This window comes from Marmota monax, unplaced genomic scaffold, assembly GCF_021218885.2.
Source record: "Marmota monax isolate L192 unplaced genomic scaffold, Marmota_monax_Labrador192_F-V1.1 WCK01_AAM20220418_F8-fsc00086, whole genome shotgun sequence".
NCBI lineage: Eukaryota > Metazoa > Chordata > Mammalia > Rodentia > Sciuridae > Marmota > Marmota monax.
In genome coordinates, this window is record NW_026693086.1 from 7,103,322 (window position 1) to 7,124,996 (window position 21,675).

Sequence of the window (21,675 nt, forward strand, 5' to 3'; positions counted from 1 at the left end):
CTTGATTTGGCTTTAAAATGTAGCTCCATATCCTTTTTTAATAAGATGTGAGATGTTATTACTCAAAATGCTTTAATATCTGAATAAAAACTTCAGCAATAAAAACCTTTTCTTAGTTGTAGTAGTAATATGACTTGCATTTGTTGAGGCTTTAGGCATTCTCATTTACTCCTCAACAAAACCATAAAGATACTCAATCTTGTTCTACAGGATCAAAGCTGAAGCACAGAGAGGTTAAGTAATTTGCCCACAGTCACCCATAGTAAATGGTGGAACTGTGATCAGAAATCAAGTAGTCTGATTCTAGAGCAGAATAAAACACTGTGGACAGGTTTTGGGGAACGAGCAGTTTGTGAGACTGGTTTGTGTCCACTTTTATATATCTAATTATAAATATGCTCTAGAAAAAGCAAATTGGTTTGCATTTGTTGACAAATTTATTTCTGCATCTCTTTGACTAACTCTAAACCTCCAGGTCCTTGACTTTCTCCTAAACCAGTCTTAACATCTTCCTGATTTCCTCATTAATTCAGTTGAGTAGAATCTTTGACTTCTGTTTTTTTCTTTTTAAAGAGACTTAATTTTTTGAAAATTATACTTTGCAAGAGTATTGCCAATATGAGCTCATATAACTCCCATATAATAAGATCCACTTTCAACTTCATGCATTCTTAAGTTAAACTTGGCCAAGTAGCAGAGAATAACACACATACATACATCTATGCTGTGTAAGATATATATATATATATATATATATATATATATATATATATAAATATAATTTCTTAAAGAGAAGTATAATTTGGTACTATGATGTTAAAATATTAAAACTACAAGTTGATATTAATTTTAAGAACTACAGACAATTTTAACAGGCTGGCCTGTTGCTCATTGGACTCTCATTCTATTTGCAAAAGCCCAGTGTTTGATCTGAGTTCCTCTCTTGTGGAGCCATTTCATAATCTATGGGTGTTAATGATTAATAAATGAGAAAAGAAGAATTTTAAATGTTCTCAGGGATCTATCTGTGTGACCAAGATATCTATACATTAGAAGAACAAGACTCTCTAAGGACTGGAAGGTAAACAAAATTTGTGATTTCAAAGGGATTCCCTGGGATTAGTGAAAATAGTAAATAAACCAGGACTAATGAAATGGTGGCATAGCACATTTGAAAGAAATCCTCTCCTATGATTTCCAGCTCTGGAATGTGGTGTCGATTAAATACTGGCTTTGCTGATTGAGAGATTTGCATCCCCATGCAACTTTATTTCTGACAAGGGTGACACCTGGCAGTTTAGGAGAGAAGACAATTTAGTAAAGAATCGTGAATGGGCAGGTCTGTCCAGCATACGCCATTTATTGCATAAGGTGAAGAACTCTGTGGGTTTGATGCTATAACAGTCTCTGCCATCCACGGATGCACAGTCTTGTCATAAAAAGATGTCAAAGCTAGAACATGAGCAAGCAGGGTGAAAATGACACAGGAGAAATGTAAGTGCTCTGGAGGTCAGAGAAGGAGGGCATATCCACAGAGGGACCAGGAGGGTCTTCGGAGCAGTAGTGGAAGTCCAGAGAGGACTGAAAGAACAACTAGGATTTCAACAGACAGATGTGAGTGGGGCCATTCCGTCGAGTCCACCAGCTCAGAAAAGATGTGTGGAAATAGAACAATGGTGTTTAAAGACTTGTGAACAATGAGGCAGAAGCAACATAGTGGGCCCACCTTGTACCAGGCTCCCAAGGGATAGGATAAGAGGCTTGTTCTCAATTCAGTAGAAAATCAGAAGGAAAATATGTGACCACGAAGTCCATTTGAGTTTGAAATGGAGAGGAAATACTATTAATTGAGCACTTACAGTGTGCCGGGAACTTAATAGTTGTTATTGTAACTCTACAGCCTGAAGACTGAGACTCTGGAGAGATTGAGAAATTAAAACCACAGTGTAAATAACTGCAAATTCAAATCACAAAGCTCACCTTTTTTCTCTCACACCTTACTGGCTAGCAGGGAGGAATGGTGGGGAGATCACTGCAGAAGCCACTGTATCAATCCAAGCAATAGGTAATGAGGGCCAGAAAGAGGAAGATGGCTTTGGAAATGGAAAGGAAGACATAAAGATGCATCCAAGAAGGCCAGTCTATGTGGCAAAGGAAATAGATGCATCAGAGGAGTCTAATTAATGCCCAGTTTTGAAGCCTGAACTCAGAAAATGATGGGAGTGTTTAACAGGAAAAATGCAAGTCTGGAGAAGGCCCTGGTTTAGAGGAAGAAGGATAAGCTCAGTTTGATAGTTACTATGAGATGGGTCAGGCTCCATTTCAGATGTAGGAGACATCTTCACAGAAGTGAGAGGTGAAGGCTTTGAATAAATGGCTAAAGTGAAGAAACATGGAAGGACCAGCAGACACCTTTAGACAATTCCCACCTTTAGGTGAAAGATAGAAAAAGAACTAGGGGAGGAGAGGGAGAGGGAACTGAATCACAGTAATCAGCCTGAAAGGAAGGAGATAATTTCAAGGCACTGACCCCAAAGGTTAGGAGTGCAGCAGTTCTAGTGCTAGTGGCCTCAGGATGTACCACAGAGCACACTGGTCATCCTGGGTCATGGGACAGGGGCCTGGCACACACTCCAGCCTAAGAGGCTGGGAAGCCATGGGCAAGGTAAAGATGGGGAAAGATACTGACTGGGGTGAGGCCTAGGTCAAAGGTGACTTTGTTCAAGGGTGATGGGGATGCAGGAGCAGAGCAGACTGGGAGAACAAAAATGCCCCAGAGAAAAATAGACAATGGGGCTAATGCTCAGAGCTGGAGATAGAGGAAAAAAAATAAAAGTGGCCTTGGTTTTCTTCCTTTCACACCTACAGAAAACCTGTTTTTGTATTTATTTGCCTCTTCTTAAAGACCAGCATTTATGTTACCAGGAGTACTTCCAACTTGGAACAGAACCACAAGTCACAGTGAATAACAACTGGCGCTTTTCTGAAGACTTCTATTTTAACAAAGGAGTGGTGCTGTTTGGCCATGAGGGCTGCCTGTATGTATATTGACTGGTGAAAGGCCTAGAATCCCTCTGTTTGTAGCCAGGTTTACAGCTTCATTATTATTTAAAGCCTCCCTTTCAGCAAGTTGTAATATCAAACCCTGTGCTGGCTAATGGAATCTGAAGCTGCAAGCTGAGGTTTAGTGGCTCTCCCCAGCCAATCCCAAGACTTTGTAAGAATTTTTATTTTGGTTGTGCTGAGCTTACTATAACTGGAGCAGCTGAGTTGCTATGGTGATTTGTTCTCAAACAAAGCACTTTGCTTCAATGTATTAAAACCCGTTGATAAATCTACTTTATTTGACTTGATCGTGGCATTAATTCTAGTTAAGAGAACATTCCTCTACCCCAATCCTGCCGCCCCATCCCCACTCCCATTAGGACTTCGTGTATAGGAATCTGAAGTGGGCCAAGAAGGCATTGGCTAAAAAAAAATAATAATAATGCAACTTTGCTTTTTAAACCTGGGTCTTCAGATTTCACAGATTTGAAGGCTGTTGGCTTGCAGCCTGGAGAGCTGCATCCTGGGGGTGGTCTGTAGCTGGGGGAAGATTGTCCTGAAGCAATTTTGTGACTCGCAATTTTGTGACTCACACTATGAGCTCACCCCTCCTTGCAGGTGGAGCGGACAGGATGCAGGATGCAAAAACCTCAGCTGCAGCTTCCAGTTTCTTTTGTACATCTGAAAGTCACCCCCATCTGCCTTGAGGTGTGGGAAAGGCAGACATTAGCTCCTAGGCACATGCCCTCCTGGTCTCACCAGTAGGGGTCCTCATTGAGTCACAAGTCCTAAACTGTTAGGCTGGAGTCACCAGACACTTTAAGGATGACTATGCTTTGACTGGGGTGTCTCTGCCTCTGATTTCTTGCCTAACCATAACATGGGAGAGAAAATAAGGAGATGCCTGAATTCCAGTGTGACTCATTCATTATAAACAAATGGAGGACAGATTCACTGCCTCTTATTGGAACCGAGGATGTGCCCCAGTACAAGTGTGAGTCAAAACGGAAGTCCTGAGCCTCGCTGATCAGAGCATTCTCCCTCCAGCTCCACCTCCCCAGGAAGAGGTGCAGTGGGGGGTGTAGCACTTTGGGTTTCTTAAATCCTATCAGAGACCCCATATTAAACCCTGGGCTTCTAAGTGAGTCAAATCCCCTCAAAACCAAGAAGGCTTCCAAGTTAAAGATAAACATTGGCCATATCTACAAAGAAACTAATTTGGAGTGGACAGAAATGTTTGTAATCTTAGCAGGGATGATTTCTCAGCATATGTCAAAAATCAACAAAGGGCACTTTAAATATGTACAGTTTACTCTATGTAAATTATACTTAAATGATATTTTTAAGAAGAAATAGAGGGGCCTGCAGTTGTATCTCAGTGATTGAGTGCTTGCCTCGCATGTGTGAGACACTGGGTTTAATCCTCAGAACCACATATAAAAATAAATAAATAACAAAGATACTGTGTCCATATACAACGAAGAAGAAGAAGGAGAAGGAGGAGAAGAAGGAGAAGGAGAAGAAGAAGAAGAAGAGGAAGAGGAAGAGGAAGAGGGAAGAAGGAAGAAGGAAGAAGAAGAAAGAAGAAGAAGAAGAAATACAATTCCCAAACTAGTGGAGGTAAAAACACCTATCCACAACCTATCTTCAGTGTGCTGTATCTTGAAGCTCCAGGTAGCTCTTCTTTTTCCATCCATACCCTTGTTCGATTGTGTGTGGGTGCAAACCCGTAAAAGACACAAGCCTACAGGGATCCTGATGTTGTATCATCAAACACTGATCCCAGTTTCCCAGAGCGTGTGTTGGTAATGTGTTACTTATTTTTTTTTACACAACACCCCACTCTTCAAAGGGAATTGTAGCAGCAGGAAGGGGTGAAGACTAGGTTGACAAGCAATTTCGAGTAGTGGGGAGAAATGTTAGGTAGCCAAGGGAAAAAAAAGCATCTTCTGTGAACTCTGCCCCACCCCACCTCAGGCAGCCACAGGGTGGTTGTTTGTGCCTTCGTGTTCTGGTGGAGGCAAGGTTGACTTGGGTCAAGTCGACAGCATGACTGCACTTAAGAGCTGGCTGTCAGCTGTGCCTGCAAACATGCACATGAGAAATGACTTCATGACTTCACGGTTGGAGACCAGTTTATCATGAAGCATATTAATTTAGGGGAAACAAACACAAGACTTAGATGGAAAACAAAACAACAGCAAAAAAATGAAATAGTTTGGCAAGTAGAGTCACTCAAAGAATGAGCAGTCACCAGCAGAGGGAAGGTTCAGATTTTTTTTAATATAAATAACCTCAATTGGGAAAATATGAACATGTGTCTATGCATGAATGTCCTATGACTTCCTGAAAAGTATGTGGGATTTTTCTCCTTTTGGATAAAATGCCCATAAGGGACAGGAAAAGGAACTTGTTCTTTCTCTTTCTAGAGGTATGCTCTTGTGAATATCTGCTTTTGATGGCTAACTTTATGGGAAAGGTCCTTGTTTCTTTAATTTTGATGGTTAAACTTCATCCCAAAGGACTTATTTATGTCTTTCATTTTCTCCTTTTCCCTTTGGTTTCCAATATGACCAGCATTAGACCCTGCTATTGTCTTTTGGCAAGAAAATTCAAGATTTGCATCCTAGCCATCTGGAAAATTTGTCATTTTAACAAGGGGGCCATCTATGTAGGAGAGCTTTGTTATTCTCCTAATTGCTCGGTCAGTGGTATGTGTGTGTATGTGTGTGTGTGTGCATGCGCGCGCACGTGTGCATGCGCGCACGTGTGTGTGTGTGTCTGTGTGTGCATGTGCATGCACATATGCTGCCTCTCCCAATTCTATACACTCTTTGAAGGTATGTCCTTGCCATGTGGATGTCCTCAAGCAAAATGCCTATCAGTGTCCATAATTCCTATAGTCCCAGATTTCAACTTCTTTTTTTTTTGACATACGCCATAAATACATTTATACTATTTAGGGCAATCTTCTTGCCATAGAAAACACTGTCCAGAGGAAGTATATTCTTAACTAGTCTTTCTCTTTAAATCCAAAAATTAGTATTTGGAAAATCATGCATGGTTATTTAACAAGCATTCTGAAGTGTCTACTGTGTGCCAGAACAGCAGAGCCCGTCCCATAGATCAGAGTTAACAGGTTGTTGTTTTCTCCAGGTCCTAAGGAATCCAAAAAACAGAGCAAGCTTCTGTATTTGTAATAATGGAATTGCAGCAACATGTAACTTATTAAAAACAATGACAACTAACTCATTGCCTGGAAGTAGCCTGTGTTTGCAGCACTCCAATATGCATTACAGAGCTCTTTGGTACAATAAGCATGGGTTACAGAAGTTGCAAAAGGATACTTGGTGGCAAACTGCCAAGCAAGACCTTATTTCACATTTAATGCCTTGTAGGAAGAAGAGAACATGAGAGAAGTCTTTGGAGCAGACAGGAGAGTTCAGTTGTGAAAAGCAAGGAATCCATGTCCTCCATTGCTGGGGATCTCCAAGTCACTCGCTGGTTTTTGATGACCTGGGTCCAGGTGCCATCTGGAAATGGAAGAGAATATTTACAAAGAAAATGCATTCTTCAGGTGTGTCTTATGTAATATACTCCTGAGAGCTGTCGTGGAGATAAGTTTCATAATGGGTCTTTTTAGCATGAGCTCTGAACCTTCCATCTGACACTTTGAATTGAATCATTAATCTGTGGTCCAGACTCAAACCTCCCATGTTTCTTATAACTAATAACCTTATTTCCCTCATCTCAGTCTAACTTCTGTTTTAAAAATATGCTTTTATAATTGGGCCCCTCTTACTATGTGGTCCACAAAGCATGCATTGATCCATGCATGACCTTCTTTGTTATTTTCAATGAAGGTAAAACTCCTGAAACTCCCCCTTCCTCCACTGCCAAAAAAATCACTAGGACCTTGACAAGAAATTAAAACATATAACAACCTTATTGATCCACATTCATCTGATTTCCCTCCTTCTCCCAAGCCAAAGTGAACTCTCATCCCGAGTTATGTGATTAATATTTCCTGGCATTCTTTTCCAAAGAATCTTATCAAGTCTTCTTTGTGGGGGCTGGGGATATAGCTCAGTTGGTAGAGTGCTTGCCTCGCATGCACAAGGCCCTGGGTTCAATCCTCAGCACCACAAAAAATATAAATAAGTAAAAAAAATAAAAATAAAAAATCTTCTTTGTGTTATATGTATTTCAAAAAGTATGTATATGCATATATATGTTGTTTTAACTTTATTAAAAAATGTGTAATTGTAGGGCTTACTTATATTGGTAAGATCCACCCTGGTGACGCATGTGGCAGGCATTTGGTTTGGGCTTTCTATAATATTTTATTATATGAATATATCCTAATTTATTCACCAACACTGCCTTTTCTGGTTGGCTGGGTTACTTATAGGTTCTTGATATTATGAACTGTGCTTTTATGAACATTCGTACATCTATCCAATCTTATCCATGTGCAATCTAGGAGTGAAATTAGGTTAAGGGTTACATTCAACTTTAGAGGAGAGTGTCAAACTGGTTTTTTAATGTTTTTTATTGGTGCATTATAGTTTATATAATAGATATATAATCATATATACATGGAATATAATTTCCCCATTTTCCTTCCTCTCCTCCTGCAACTCTTCTCCTTCCTCTACTCTGCTGGTCTTCCTTCTCTTTACTTATTGCTTCTTTTTAAATTGGTGCTGTATAGCTATACACAAAGGTGGATTTCACTGTGGTATATTCGTATGCATTCATAGCATAATCTGGTCAATTTCATTTCACCATTCTTCTCTTTTTTCTGTACCTCCTCCTCTACTCCACTGATCTCTCTATTTTTCTGAGATCCACTCTCCTTTTTATTTTATTTTATTTTTTTCATATTGTGCTCTAGCTTCCACATATAAGAAAAAAATTGTCCCTTGAATTTCTGAGCCTGGCTTATTTAACTTAGCATGATGTTCTCCAATTCCATCCATTTATTCAATTACCAGTAAATACCATCATTTCACTCTCCTTCATAGCTAAGTAAAACTCCCTTGCATAGATATGCCACATTTTTTTTCATTCATTAATATGTTGACAGGCACCTGGGCTGGTTCCATAACTACGTTATTTTGAATTGTATTGCTATAAATGTTGATGTGGCTGCATCTGTATAGTGTGCTGATTTTATATCTTTTGGATAAATATCAAGGAGTAAGTTAACTGGGTCACTTGGTGGTTCCTTTGAGGAATATTCATAGTGCTTTCCAAAGTGCTTGTACTAATTTGCAGTCCCTCGGGCAATGTTTGAGTATACCTTTCTCCCTCATCCTCATTTTCTCCCTAATATGCCTGGCAGGTTGATAAGATGCTTTGGGTCAAGTTCCCAGAATAGGCCCTGGGTCACATACCATTAAAGCTAAAAGAAGCTTTCGAGATAGGAATGAGGAACCTAACTAATGCTTATTCATTCAATAGCTATTAATCAGGGCTAACTTGGTGCTAACTATTGCCCTAAGCCCTGGAAACTTACTAGAGAATGAGTCAAACAAGACCTCCACTTTTCTGAAGTTACTTTCTCATCTTGGGAGGGAATCGGGATTATAGTTTGATTAAAGTACTTTGAAAAACACATTGATTAGATAGGGAGAGAGAGAAACAGAAAGCTACTGTTCTCGGGCCTCCCTTATTCTCCTTTGCCTTCCTAGGAGTGACTCTGAATAGTAGGGCATCTATTAGCACTCAAAGTCCCATCTTAAAACACCTCCCACCGCTGCCTGTTCCATAGCCAATCAAACCCAATAGTACAGCCCAGCACCCAAGCTAGGCAAACATGATTCAGAGAGCCATGGAACTATGAGGACACAAGACTGGATACATTCTGAAATCCACCTTTGTCAAGTATGCCCTCACTGAGCACCCACTCTGTGCCAGGGTCCTGTGGCATGTACCAGGGCTTCCAACATGAAAAAGTCAGTGCATATGTTCTTCAGGAACTCACGATACCCTGGGTAAGGCAGAAACACATGGTGATGCTTTCAAAGCAATGCATGTGATACAATGGAGAGATGAATGGAGTTCACTGGGAACCCAGAAGAGAAACACCTTGTCTGGTCTTGGAAGTCAGGAAGACTTCCTGCAAGAAGGGATGCCTGCTGGAATAGTTTGTTCTCTGTAAGGCCACAGGAGCAGAGAGCTAGTTGGGTGCTAGTGAGCTAATTCTGAGGTTAAGCACACAATTTAAGCTCTGGCTTAAACAGATTCACTTAATATCTTACATTACCCACCAGCGAAAACATTCATTTTCCCATCTGTAAAACAGGGATGATAGAGAACATACGTTCATTAGAAGAATTAAATTAAAATGTGTCAAATACTTAGCTCTTAGTCAATTCTTTCCATGACCAACTTACAGCAAATCAATTCAGTTAGCCAAGTTACCAATACACTGAATTTTTCCAAAGTTACCAAGTAGCTTAATTAGAATATTTAGCTGTGAGTTTCTGATTGTAAGGTATATTTTACTATTAACCAAATTTAGCTTGATAATGCCACCCAGCAAATGAATCCATGTAATGCTACCTTTTAAAAGTGACATAGGCAAAGCCATGGGTTCAACCTTTAGCACTGCAAAGGTTGGGGGGAGATATGTCAAAGCAGCAATAAGTCTAAGCTGATTTTTTTCTATGTGAAGAACTATTTTCCAACCAAATATTAAGTAGTTTATGTCAAACAAATTTGCTTCAGTTTCTTCTCATTTCCTTTTGATACTCATGGATGTCTTTTTCTATTCTTTGAACTGTAAATTTTAAAATGATCTTTCATTAGTTTTTTCATGGTATATCAGGCTAAAATTTAAATTTATTAAGTTTAAAATTTAATTTAGTTGTAATTCAGTTTTAAACAAATCAAATTTTAATGCAAAACATCCCAAAGAAATCTGAAATCTCAATTAAGCTTAAAAGAATATTAGAAAAATCAGGATTAGCTAAAACAATCCTTTCCTGAGAAATGCTGAAAATTTTGGCTCTAACAAGGATCATTTGGAATATGTGAATAAGTAGCAGTTTGCATAAACATTTGTCATAAAAATGTGTTGAACAGTTCAAAAACGAGAAAGTTAATTTCCTCAGAACAAACTAGTGTAATGAATCACGTTATCAGTACTTCCTTTCTGAGATGCACTAACCATAAATAGAAACTTTAAAGGAAATAATCAACAAAACCAGCTTCATAAAAGGCCAAGAATGTTAAGTGATCATCAAAAAGTTGAACAAGGATTGTAATCAAAGCATTGACCATATTCTTAGAAATAAATAAGGAAAGAAAGAAAGAGAAAGAGAGAAAAGAGAAACCTCAATGTAACCATTTTGCAATCCAGATAATGGGTACATGGGAATTTATGGCATAATTTTTTCCCCCATGGCTGGGGACTTAACCCAGGACCTCACTCTCTAGATAAGCTCTTTGCTTACTATGCTCTACCACTGAACCTCACTCCACATCCCTGTATATATACAGCCCTTACATAATATTTATATAAGTTTGAAATTCTAAATATGCAGGTCGGGGGGGGGAAGTTGATGTAAAATCAAATTTTTTTATAAGAAATGCTGAAAGCATATTCCTATCAATAATAACCAAAACTAAACTGTGCCTAAAGCTATGAAATTTTCTGGTAAAAGCTACTGAAACTTTTTTTTTGTTTTAATGAATATCCAAACTGACTAATGTTGGCCAGTGTTTCAGTCCATAAATTAATTCCTGGGATATTAAGCTTCGAAGAAGAGAATGCAGTCCTGGCAGGAAAAAAAAACAAAAAACAGAAAGTAGATATGACACAATGGAAACGACAGAATTTAGCTGGAATTCTGCAACCAGGAGAGGGAGAGAAATTATGGAGATAAGCAGGGCCCAGTCCTAGGGCAGTTATAGTCATAGTATTGTTTTATAATACTTAGAAGTTGTACTGTGAGGGTTTTTGTTTTCTGATTGTAAGCATAACATAACATAATCAAATTTGGACTAAGGAGAAGAACCTAAAAAAGAAAATGAAAACCACAAGCCTGTCACTCACATTTTTATGGGACATGCTAATAAGCATTTTTCTTAATACTTTACTTTTTCTCCTGAAAGGCTGAAAGTCTTGATATGATGACCAGTAGGTGACTGCCTGACTCCAGTCAGAAACCTTTCCAGATAGTACCTTTTTCCACCCTGGAACACCTACCAGTATTAACCATTATTCTTTTTTAAAAAATTATTTATTCATTCTAATTCATTATATATGACAGCATAATGCATTTCAATTTATAGTACACATATAGAGCACAGTTTTTCATGTCTCTGGTTGTATACAAAGTAGAGTCACACCATTCTGGTCTTCATACATGTACATGTCATTGCACCATGTTTTCTACCCCCATGCCCCCCCCCCTTACTTTCCCTTTCCTTTACCCTATCAAAAGTTTCTCCATTTTTACCATGCTGCTCCCCATACCCCTGTTATGGATCAGCATCCACCTATCAGAGACAACATTTGGCCTTTGGTTTGGGGATTGGCTTACTTCACTTAGCATGATATTCTTATCTCTCTCTCTTTTTAAGAACTTCTGCTAAAGAAATTACAGTAGTTCCTTTTATTCACATGGGGTAGGTTTCAAGACGCCAGCAGATGCCTGAAAACACACTGAACTCTCTATCTATTTCTAGCATGGCTAGAAATGGAGAGTAGAAAAAGTGTTCATCAAAGGCACCCAGGGACCCAGGCTGATGGGAAGTCCTGGAGGAGGAAGAGGCAGACTGCTGTGGTTTCAATGTCCCCTCCAATGCTCACGGTGAAATTTAATTGCCAGTATAACAGAGGTGGCACCTTTGAGAGGTGGGATCTTTAAGGGATGATTAGGACAAAAAGGCACCACACTTGCCAATGGATTAAGCCTTTTATTGCAGGAGTGAGTTCATTATCAGTGGACTCTTTGTGAAAGGATGAGTTCAGCTTGCTTTCTCTACTTGTGTTTCTTCCATGTTACAATGCAGCACAAAGGCCTGGCCAGACACTGACGCCATGCTCTTTTTAGTCTCCAAACGTGTGAAAAATTCTTTTCTTTTTTATAATTTACCTATTGTGTAATATTCTGTTAAAGCAACAGAACATGGGCTAAGACACAGACCACACCAATTCTCAAAGCTTCTGCCTTGCAGTGACAAAGTCACTTTCATTCCTATTTCACTAACTGGCAATGCACACAGTCACCTTTAACTTCAAAATTGGCCAAAAAGGGCTGGGTCTGTGGCTCAGTGGTAGTGCACTTGCCTGGCATGTGTGAGGAACATTTTTAAAAAAATTTTTTAAGTGGGTGAAATATAGAATCATTTTATTGAGAGGGGAAGGTAAATTGGAATATTTGTGAAAAGCTTATTCACTTCATAAATGCTGAGGAAGATATTCTCAGCTTTTTACAGACTGGGAAGTCAAAAATCAGAGCTGAAGGGCCTTGAAGAGGAAAGACAGCTAATAATTCAAGCAGAAGGAACCCACCTCCCAAGCCTGTGTTTGTTTGTGTGTGTGTGTTTGTGTATGTGTGTGTGTGTGTGTTTGTGTGTGTGTGTGTGTATGTCTGTCTGTCTATCTTTGTGGGGGTACCAGGGATTGAACTCAGGGCACTCAGCCACTGAGCCATATCCCCAGCCTTATTTTGTATTTTATTTAGAGACAGGGTCTCACTGAGTTGCTTAGAGCCTCTCTTTTTGCTAAGTATGGCTTTGAACTCATGAACCTCCTGCCTCAGCCTTTTAAGCTGCTGGGATTACAGGTGTGCACCATGTTGTTTGCATTTGTATTAACTACATTGACACTTTCACTGAGATACTGTTTTCTACAGAGTTTTGAAACATCCCCACTGAGTAGTAGGACACACACACACACACACACACACACAAACAAACACATATGAACAACTTTGGCACATGGCTTTACTCAGTCCTATAATGAGATCAAGCTCACATCTAGAGAGCCATGTCATGGTCTCTAAATACTGACTCTGTTTGCCTACTTCAAACTAGGGTTTATGTAATCATGTAATCATCTCCTTTGAGATATAGAAGACCCCTGATCCTGTCACCATTTTCATAGCTACAGGCCATATCTTTTTACTACCCATCCCCAGTGCTTTTGCTCTCAAAAAACTCCAGACCATATTCCAAACATAGAAAACCCTGCATGCTTGGAATGGGTCAAATAAATTTGTTAATTAAAAGCCAGCAAAGACCAGGAGAGGGACTTTATTGTAAATAGGGAAGAACAGCACATAACTCCAAGCTGACTTGGTGCCTCAAGGAGAGTACTACCGTGAATTTCCAGGTCCCTATTCTGAGGATTGCATCATAGTCAGGTGTGCAACACATCCTCCAGGCCTGGACTTGGCTCTGTTGGCTGGCTTTGAAACCTTGTGCAGCTGACTCCTCTAAGCCTTTGTTCCCTCCTTGGTAATTGAATAAGGAAATATGTAAACATCCTTATCAGGGCTCCTGGAGCTTGGTGAGAGTTCAGCGGTCATGTTAACCAGGGGTATCATTGACATCATCATAACATATTCAGGTAGCGGTAAACAGAAGTTTCCAGGTTTGATGTTCAGGGAAATCTTGGTCTTGGAATTATATTCTAGTTTGAAGTTACACTGCGATGACTGTCTCCATTTATGATTATGTCTACTTTTGCCAACACTAGTCCAGGGCAATTTATGATAAGTTGAGGGAAAGGAAAGAACATCAAGAAGGCATTGAAGGGACTAGGAAGGGGCTCTTTCCTTAAGGAATAGGAGTGCTAATGATTCCCTTCAGGGGGGAAGCAGCATCTAGTGGGGTACTACCTCTGGGGCCCTGAGCAGCTTACCTTGCCTGTCTGGCCCTCTGGGTAGGAGAACTTAAGCAGTGGAACTTTAGTTTTGCCTCTGGTGTCTCTTTAAAGTTTTAATGGGGTGAATCCTTATACCCACACTGGATAAGAATTTCAGGCTGGCACCAGAACATTTCTTCTCACTCATAGTTTTAAACACTCCTTTTATTCCTAAGTCACACAGTTAGTCTCTTTTCTAATATTGGAATGTCCTACCTAACACACTAACCTATACTTCAGACTTTTTTGAAGAGAGCCTTCTTCCTCTTCCTCCACTGAAGAGGGTTGCTGATCTTCTGGAAAGAGGAAAATAGACGCCATCTTCCCCAACATATGCACATGGGGGCTGGAAGTGGGGAGAGGTAGGATTCATGAGGGTGAATCCATGGTGCTCAGGCACCATGTGGGTCAATAATTGGGCATGGTGGGTGGCTAGGGTTATGGCTCAGAGGTAAAGTGCTCACCTATCATGTGTGAGGCCCTGGGTTCAATCCTTAGCACCACATACAAATAAATAAAATAAAGGCATTGTGTCCAACAACTAATAAATAATAATAATAATAAGGCACAAAAGGAGCCACCAGCCCTGAGGTAGCTGCAGCTCTGGCCACCTTAGGAATCCCTTCCTTCTTTGAAGACTCTGGTGGTCCACCTTCCTGTGTGTCTGATGGGGACTCATGTCCTCTAGATTATCCCAGGAGACCATATCTAAGATGTTCCACATCACAAGACTGTCTGCAGGAAACATACTCTGTCAAGACCAGCTTTCAGCATACAAATTCACATTCATTTTTGTGTTAGTCAGCTTTCCTTGACTCTAAAAATACCTAAGTTAATATATTTATAAAGAGAAAAGGACTTCTTTCTTTTGAACAGAAGTGGTGAAAATGGAATTCCTGTCTTGTTGCAGTTTGTCAAGGCAATGCCTTCCATTTTTTCTGTGTTTAGAGTACTGTTGGCCTGAGGCTTTGCAGAGATAGCTTTTATGATGTTGAGATGAGTTCCTGTTATCCATAGTTTTTCCAGTGTTTTGAACTTAAAGGGGTGCTGTATTTTGTCAAATGCTTTTTCTGCATCTATTGAGATGGCCATATGGTTCTTATCTTGAAGTCTTATTGATATGATGAATGGCATTATTTGATATCCGTATATTGAGACAACCTTGAATACCTGGGATGAATCCCACGTGATCATGGTGCATGATCTTTTTGATATGTTTTTGTATTTGATTTGCCAGAATTTAATTGAGGATTTTTGCCTCTATATTCATTAGAGATATTGGTCTGAAGTTTTCTTTATTTCAGGTGTCTTTGTCTGATTTTGGAATCAGGGTAATATTAGCCTCAGAGAATGAAGTTGGATGTACTCCCTCTTTTTCTATTTGCTGAAATAGATTGAAGAGTATTGGTATTAGTACTTATTGAAAGGTCTTGTAAAACTTTGGCTGTATATCCATCTGGTCCTGGGCCTTTCTTGGTTGGTAACCTTTTGATTGCTTCTTCTATGTCCTCACTTGATATTGGTCTCTTTAAGTTGTGTATACCTTCCTGACTCAATCTAGGCAGGTCATATGACTTTAGGAATTTACCGATGCCTTCATTATCTTCTATTTTATTAGAGTTACAGTTTCAAAATTTTCTAAAATTATCTTCTGCATTTCTGTAGTGTCTGTTTTGATATTGCCTTTTTTCATCACATATGCTAGTAATTTGGGTTCTCTCTCTTCTTCTCTTCATTAGAATGGCTAAGGGTCTGTCAGTCTTATGTATTTTTTCAAAGAACCAACTGTGAGTTTGTCAATTTTTCCAAATGTTTCTTTTGTTTCTATTTCACTGATTTCAGCTCTGATTTTAATTATTGCTTCCCTTTACTGCTTTTGCTGCTGGTTTATTCTTCTTTTTCTAGGGCTCTGAGGTGTACTGTGAGGTTATTTACCTGTTGGCTCTTTCTTTTTTTAAGGAATAGACTTCATGCAATGATTTTTCCTCTTAGTACTGCCTTCATAGTGTCCAGGGATTTCAATATATTGTGTCTGTGTTTTCATTAACCTCTAAGAATTTTTTAATTTCCTTCTTGATGTCTTCTGTAACCCATAAATGAACATTCAGTAGCATATTGTTCATTCTCCAAGTGATGAAGAAATTTTTCTTCCTTATTTTATCATTGATTTCCAATTTCATTCCATTTTGATGGAATAAAATGCATGGTAGTAACTCTACTCCCCTGTATTTGCTAAGAGTTTCCCTGTGGCATAATATAGGGTCTATTTTTGAGAAGGATCCATGTGCTGCTGAGAAGACAGGGTATCCTCTTGATGTTGGTTGATATTTTATATATGTCAATTAAGTCTATATTATTAACTGTGTTATTGAGTTCTATAGTTTCTTTATTCAAATTTGTTTGGAAGATCTCTCCAGTGGTGAGAGAGGTGTGTTAAAATCACACATGATTATTGTGCTGTGGACTATTTGACTCTTGAAATTGAGAAGAGTTTTTTAGATGAACATAGCTGCACCATGGTTTGGGGCATATATATTAATGATTGTTATGTCTTCTTCGTGTATGGTTTCTTTGAGCAGTATGTAGGTTCCTTCTTTGTTACTTTTGATAAACTTTGGTTAGAAGTCTACCTTATTTGATATGAGTATGGACACCCCTGCTTGCTTCTGAGGTCAATGTGAGTGGTATGAGATTTCCCAACTTTTCACCTTCAGTCTCTGTATGTCTTTTCCTATCTATTGAGTCTCTTGTAGGTAGCATATTGTAGCATCTTTTATTTTAAATCCAGTCTACTATCCTATGTCTTTTGAATGGTGAGTTTAAGCCATTAACATTTAAGGTTACTATTGAGATATTGTATGTATATCCAGCCATATTGGTTTATTTTTGTTATTTAACTTGAACTTGATTTTCCTCTATGATTAGATCTTCCTTTACTGTACTACCTCCCACTCTTGGTTTTCACTATCATTTTTTATTTACTCTTTATGAAAAATTTTGCCAAGGATGTGTTGAACTGCCTGTTTTCTACCTGCAGATTCTCTTAACTTTTGTTTATTGTGGAATGATTTTACTTCATCCTCAAACTTGAAGCTTAGACTTGCTGCATACAAGAGTCTGGGTTAGTGAAAGAATGAACAAGGCTCGTCGTGGAAGAAAATGCCTATTTATTGAGGAACAGCTCTTTATATTTATAAAGCTGGGGGTGATTTGACAGTTATGACAGTTCTATGGTTGAATGGTTTGACAGTTGGCATGGGGTGCTTTCTGATTTGTGGGTAAGGATCATGTGAGCCAGCAGCACTAGTCTTATTGGTGGGTAAGGATCATGTGATCCATCAGGGCTAATCTGATTGGTAGGTAAGGATCATGTGAGCCAGCAGGGCTCACCATTGAACAGCTCTTCTCGGGGGGTGGGGGTGGGAAAGTTAGTCTTTGGAGCCAGGGTGACTCCCAACATTCCCCCCTCTTTGTTATTAAATGAGAGTGGGTGTTTACTCATTCTGGCTGCTTCCTGCTGAGATGGGGCAGCATGGGAGAATAGGAGGGAAGTAGGGAGCCCCCACAGGAGGGCAGAGAGAACTGGAATAACTTCAGGAACCAGATCAACGAAGGTTCCTTGCCACTGCAAATCCATGAAGATGTCAGTCCATTTGGCATAGATCTCAACTGAAGGTATCATCAGTAGCCAGGAGTTGGTTATTCCTGAGGAGAAGCTGGTTAAAAGCTTGATTACAAATTTTTACCCACCAGAGTCTGAATGAACTTTATGATAAAGGGAAGGAACAGGCACAGGTGGTGAAGGCGATCCCCCACTCACTGTCTTGACAGGGTCACAGTGAGGATGAATGGTGGCAAAGCCACGCTGGTTGGTGGGAAACCGAAACCATGAGACCCTTTTTTATGTAATTGGGACTTTTCATTTTCATGCTTATGTTCCTGACAGGAGGCATGAGTATGTTAAATGCCAAACAAATTAAATTTCAGATGGCTAGAACATAACAGGTAGTTCATGCCTTGAAGGCTGTTCTACTACCCCTCAGCATATCAAGGACAAAGTAGAAGGCTGTTCTTCTACCTCAGTACATTGAGGACAAATCTGATAATGGACAACAATCATTTTCTGAAAGGTCATGAGAATTTTAGGCACCACATTGATTATATCAACTAGAACCCAAGCTCATATTTCTGGCCTCTTAGAAAACCTAATTATTATGCTGATTTTACAAAGCCCACCATATGTAGCCTCATTCCTGATTGACGAAAGTTATATTATACACTTAGGAAAGTTAAAACATATAAAGATATATTCTTCTCTTTTTATAAACCCCTTTTTACTTTCTATAGGGATTTATGATGAGCATAGTTAATATTGGCGGAAAGTGAACTAATGTTTAGAACTTACTTTCTATTGAGAAAGATTATAAAGATATGAGAACTAGTGCACCTTGACTGAGAAACAAAGAAACTCTTTGAGAAAGCAGCTCAACCAGTTTTATGAGAATAAATTTAGGAATTAATTAAAGTAGCTTTATAAGATGTACTTTTAGAATAATGTTAGAAATATTATCCTATTTAGATTTTTGGTTTAGAAATTCTTAAGTTTTTAGTTGTATGGGTTTCTGATATGTTTTAAGAATGATTTATAAACTTTAGGATATTTTAAGTATAAGATTTAAGGGTACTTTTTTAGATGGGAATTTTAGATTAGAAATAAAGTAAAGGTGTACTTTAAACTTAAAGGTTAATGATAGGTTAGGAGAATTAAAGTCTGGTTATGTAGTTTGGCATTAGTTAATAAGAAAATAGCATATCTTGGGGAAAATAGTAAATCTTGGGAAAATCTGAAAAATGTAAATTAGTGACGCATTTTATTAATGATTCTGTACTCTTAATAATTAAATAACTAAAGGTCATATCCTGGAAAAATGTAAATTAATGTTACATTTTTTGTACCCCTAATTATGGTTAAGGAAATGTCGTGTCTTGGCAAAGTTTTAAATTGTATAATTAATGACGTATTCTGAATTTCTAATGATGAGAAAAATTGTAATAAAAGATGACCCAGAGAAAGCTGCATTAGAGCTCTCTCTCTCTGGAGATTGCTCCAATGGAACGACTCCTGTCTCATCTTTTTGCAGATGCCACTCATCCTTCAGGACTCCCTGGACCCTGCTAGGGCAGGACCCTGGCACATAGGGAGTTTTTATAGCCCAAATCTAATGGGGTCTCTGGGTCTTCAAGCTGCCTTGTTGGCACAATGGGGGTTAAGTGTTCAGCCTTGAATGGGGGCTTGGGTGTTTGGGCTTGAAGCAAACAGGTGGTAAAGAACCAGACAGAGGGTTTGAGAAGCCAGGTCATCCTGCAGCTAACTTTGTTTGGCATGCCCTGCAGACAACTTATTCAGTCTGTCCTGCACCTAATACCCTCAATTCCACTCTTCATTCAAACTCTCTCCTACCTGGGTGTCTCTGAAACCAGCTGGATTCTCTCTTTACCTTTCTCAAAATATTCCAGCTTTCCAAACCAGCTTAAATCCCACTTCTCCCATGCTCTGAACAAAGGAGGCCAAGGGAGGACGGTGGCCCATTGTTACCAGATTTCCCTTTGAGAGCAGTCAGATCTCTCCAGGTTTAAACACCTCAACTTTAAATACTGATACTTGAAATTCTTATGAAACTGGGAGGGTAAACAAAACACACATATACCTCCTTAGGCCCAGAAGGCAACTGGTAAAGTGCTCTCTTATGATAAAGGTAGTTCACTCTTATTCAGGGGTCACCATGCTCCAGACACCTAAGTGATTTTTCAGAAGGACAACACACAACAGTTCCACTACCAGCCAGATCCAAGCAAGTAGGGCTCTGTAAGGAGGAGAAGGGGGTCTTGCTGGAGGGGGCCCTTAGGGTCACTTGCTATGACTCTCCAGACATAGGATGAAGAGAGGACCCAAAAGGGGCCAGAAATGAGGGGGAGCATTAGGTATTGGGCTAAGAACAGAGACATGGGAGAGGCAGAGCTTGAGGGGATCTTGTGGAGAGGGATGACAAGAGTAGGAGCGCCGGGCTTAAGCCTGGAAATGTGAATAGTTTGGCCACCAAGGGAGTGCACATAATGACTGCCGTCCCTCTGGTGGTCAATAACCCCCTTTCTCTCCAAATGGCTGCGTGTGAGATCAGGATATGGAAGATATATTTGGAATCTGTATATATAGAGAGGGTTTTTCCCTCCACTAGCTCACATGCCCTTGTGACAGCTAGGAGTTCAGCTTGTTGGTTGGTGGTATTGGGTGGGAGAGGTTTTGCCACTTTAACCCCGTCGTATATAAAGGAGCTACCATCTGAGAACCAGATGAGGTCCGAGGAGAGCAGGAGTCCCTCAGAAATGGTAGTAGGGCAGGGTAAAATCATCTCTAATACCTCCAGGCATTTGTGGATGGGATCTTGTGAGGGAGAAGATGGGAGCAGGACTGAAAAAAGATGGAGGGATTTTCAAGGAATGAGACAAGGAGGGATAGAACCCTGGAAGGAGGAAGTGACTGTAGCCCCTTGTAAGTGAGGAAATCCTTCAGATGGTGAGGAGATGAGATGGTTAGCGGGGAGCCAAAGGTAAGCTTGTGTGCTTCTTTCTTGAAGTCATGGGCTGCTGTTAGGGCTCTGAGGCATGGGGGTCAGCTCCTGATGGTGGGGAAAAGTTGTTTTGATATGTAGGCCACTGGTGCAAATGTGGGGCCATTTTCCTGACCCAGAATGCCCAGACTTTGTCCCTGTTTTTCATGTACATAGAGAGTGAAGGGTCTGGAGAAGTTGGGGAGATGCAGGGTGGGTGTCCAGAAAGGGCTTCCCTACCATTGAGGGTAGGGGTTCATCTTGGGGGCCCTTGGCCAGATTATATAGCAGCCTGGTGAGGAGGGAGAAATTAGGAATCCAGGCCCTGAAGTACCCAGCCAAACCCAAGAAGGAGAGTATGTCATCTTTGGTCTTTGGTTTAGGTATAGACACAATAAGTTGTTTTCTGTCTACTGTAATGGCCTTTTTCCCTTGAGAGATATGTGACCTCTTTACATGCTCTTTTGTGGAGAGGCCCAATATCCCTTTAAGGCCAAGAAAGTAGGAGAACTGTGTCATCTGTTGAGCACCCTTTGGATGGGCTAGAAGAATTTGTAGAGGTTTGCAAGAGGTGCAGAGAGCAGGATTGGATTGGAGCAAGAAGAAAGCCTGGAAGAGATCCCTTAGAATGGAGGGATCCAGGGACCCAAAAAGGGGCCATCTGCTTTGGTTGTCTAAAGGATAAGTGGGCCAGGCCTGGGTGCTATAATTGATCCAAGAGGCATTGTAGGGGAGAGTTGACTGGCAGAGAGGACACATTACCCATGTAAGGAGGAGGGAAGAGGACACAGATAAGGAGAAAACTGATTTATTGGCAAAAGGGGTGTCCACACTAGAACCAAAAAATCAGGAGTGCCAAAGTGGCAGGTTCGAGCTGCAGAGATTGGTCGTCACCAAATCCTGGCAGTCAAATCTCTCTTCCTGGACAGAGCCGAAGCCATGGGAGACCTTGGCCAAGGCTTTTCAGGACCCCTCCTGGAGAGACCGGATACTCTCAGGGCCAGAAAGAGGGGAGAGGCAGGGCAAGAGAGAGGAAGGGGAGGGTAAGCATCTCTCTAGTGGCCAAGTCTTAAAGGTGAGAGGACTAGGACTTTAGGAATCTGCCCAAGGAAGGAGTCCCTGAGGTCCACCGTAGAC

The 21,675-nt window shown here is 40.1% G+C and overlaps 1 long non-coding RNA gene across 2 annotated transcripts in view; it reads left to right on the forward strand.

Annotated features, from left to right (window-relative positions):
- The first annotated feature begins 968 nt into the window (after positions 1 to 968).
- Positions 969 to 21,675, forward strand: part of LOC124099312 (uncharacterized) — a 65,407-nt gene continuing 44,700 nt past the window's right edge. For both annotated transcript variants that reach the window (XR_006853924.2, XR_006853925.2), the window contains exons 1-2: positions 969 to 1,081; positions 6,444 to 6,622. This is a non-coding gene — a long non-coding RNA (uncharacterized LOC124099312). The remainder of the gene's footprint in view (positions 1,082 to 6,443; positions 6,623 to 21,675) is intronic.